Source organism: Cryptomeria japonica, chromosome 5, assembly GCF_030272615.1.
Source record: "Cryptomeria japonica chromosome 5, Sugi_1.0, whole genome shotgun sequence".
Lineage (NCBI taxonomy): Eukaryota > Viridiplantae > Streptophyta > Pinopsida > Cupressales > Cupressaceae > Cryptomeria > Cryptomeria japonica.
The window spans coordinates 807,607,074-807,609,833 of NC_081409.1; the positions used below are offsets into that span (position 1 = coordinate 807,607,074).

At 29.6% G+C, this 2,760-nt stretch overlaps 1 long non-coding RNA gene across 1 annotated transcript; it reads left to right on the forward strand.

Annotated features, from left to right (window-relative positions):
• The first annotated feature begins 1,973 nt into the window (after positions 1-1,973).
• LOC131028747 (uncharacterized) lies at positions 1,974-2,386 on the forward strand. The gene is made up of 3 exons (XR_009102653.2): positions 1,974-2,022; positions 2,122-2,214; positions 2,301-2,386. It is a non-coding gene; the product is annotated as an uncharacterized LOC131028747 (long non-coding RNA).
• Positions 2,387-2,760: the final 374 nt, after the last annotated feature.

The window sequence follows — 2,760 nt, forward strand, 5'->3', positions numbered from 1 at the left end:
TGCAAATCAAGAAACCAATGCTTCTATAGAGTCATACCACTCCCACATTAAGAGTCACTATTTAAGTGATCGTTCAAAGAAATGCACAAGGAGAATGGATTGGCTTATTCATACACTTCTTCATAGAGTAGAACCATTCTACAAAAATAAAAGATATTTGCAGTTATCTGGATTCCTCACAAACTTCAAAAAGGAAAGATATTACATAACTGCTCTAGAGAGATCAAAAAATATAGCAGATGCAGATTGTTTTCTATATGATCTCCTCCCTAACACATATAGGATAAGAAGCCAAACAATTCAAACAAAATGGTATTTTGTTAGGAAATTTGAACCAAATTTGCATGTGTGTGATTGTGATTGGGCAAAAAGAGGAAACACATGCAAACATGTGTTGAAGGTCTTAGATATTCTAAAGAGAAACAAACCAAATGAGCAAGACCAGGTTGTTGGTAAGTGTCATTTCATATTTAAGTTTAATATTTATATTTTTAATTATTATAATTTTTTTTCAATACTAACTAAATTAATCTTATTGAATTGTAGATGATGTTACTCCACTGATTGATGATATTGATGAAGTTAGAGGGAATTCTAGTCATGAAATTGACATCATTGGTAATGTTGATATGATGTTTATAATTAAGTATAAAATGATTTTTTGATTCATATCATTGATTAATTCTTATTTCAATTGTAGATGGTTGCATACCCTCAGAAGATCAAGATGTGCATGGGGTTGTCGTTGGTGAAGCTCAAAGAACTGGTAATTCTTAAAAGCATCATTTTATAATGAAATATGCGTTGTTTTTAAATATTTTTTGACTTAATCACTATTATTTCTATTACAGATGGTTGGATATCATCTAATACTTCTAATGATGGATTTCAAAGTTCCATTGATTATTTAAATTCATTGCTCCAAAATTTACCAACCAGTGAAGATGAAAAAAATATTTTTAGTCAGTGTGTTGAGAGGTTTAGAAAAGATATCAATGCATCTCTTGCTTCATCTTCCAAATTTAGATCAATCCCTGGCTCAGAGAACATGTCTATTAGACGAATATCACCATGGTTTAGTCCAACCAAAATGCACAAACGTCATTCTATTCATCAAAGACGTAATGCCATATCTGAAAACTTAAATGAAAGAGTTGAGGAGCATGAAACTTTTCTATTCCCCTCTACAAGATGTAGAAAGCAAAAGAAAAAAAAGGTCACCAATCGCTCAGGCATAGCAATACAAGAAGAAAGAGATATTATCATGCAGCAAGGTGAGTACATTTATTCATAGGTATTTGAGTAATTCACATATCAATACTTCTTATTTTTATTTCATATGTTAAACATATGTTTATTATAGGTTTGAATGATCAAGAAAGTACTCGACGACGTCGATTGCCTTTCTCCATTGATCTAAACCAAATGCTAACAGATGAAATACAAGCTGTAGATAGTAAGTTAGTCAATATTAAACATTTTTATTAATTTTTATTGAAAAATACTCAATTCCTATCTCTAACCATTTTTTTGTACTTAATTAAACAAAAAGATACAATTTCTAGAGATCAACCATCAATGCTTAGTATTATTTCAGCTCAAACATTTCAACAAACTGTTGCAGGTAATTATCAATTTTAATATTGTTTAGATTAATTACGTAATGTGATTTTATACTTGAGCATTTTATCTAAGTTGATGTGTTACATGTGTACTTCAATGCAATTTCAGGTGATAAAGAAAAAGATCAACAACATATGCTGCCCTTTTCTATTGATCTTAACCAGACATCAATGACAATGGATGCAATACAAACTAGATATGGTCACAAAATTATTAAATAAAAACAATCAATTTTGTGTCTTTAGTTTGTAATTAATTTTATCTAAGCTGATGTGTTGAATGTGCTTGTTATTGCAGCATTAGAAGATCATCAAAAAAATCAAGAATATATGGTACCAATTTCTGTTGATCCTGAGAAGACAACAACAACAATAGTTGATGCCATGCAAGCTAGAGATGGTAATGAAATTGTGAAGTGAACTTCATTAATTTTCAGTCTTTAATATATAAATTAATTTTATACGTGATATATTAATGTGAATGTTATTGCAACTTTAGATGGCCAACAAAACTCTCAAAAAAACATGCAACCATTTTCTATTGATCTTAATCAAATGATGACAATAATGGACACAATGCAAAGCGGAAACGGTAAGTAAATTATGAAATGAACTTCAATCAAATTTGAGTCTTCAATTTGAAAATTAATCTTATAATGTCCTCATATGTATTTTCAGGTGTTGATGATATTCATATGGAGGATCATGATCAACACTTTTTTGGTTAATCACTATAGTGTATTATTCTCCAATGTATTAATCGTTAAGTACTTTAACTTTATTTTAAAATTAGAGCTTGGAGGGAGTGGATTCTGGAATTAAGATAAAGACATTATTTGTATATTGTACTTTTGAGTTAGACTACTATTGTATATGTGAAAAATTGGCTCATCCTTTTGTAAGCTTTTGTGAAATTTATGTGTAGTGACTTACTCACTTCCACAATGGTCACATTTATTATTATATATATAATACAAAGTTGCAATGATATATCTCCTATGCTTATATTTGACAACAAATTTGGTAGTGTGAGTTCTCTCATATTGTGACTATAACTAATATGAATGATATGTGCATTTCCAATGGATTTGATTTCCAATCATGGTGGTAGCTCTATGATGCTTTATATTTTCATTTC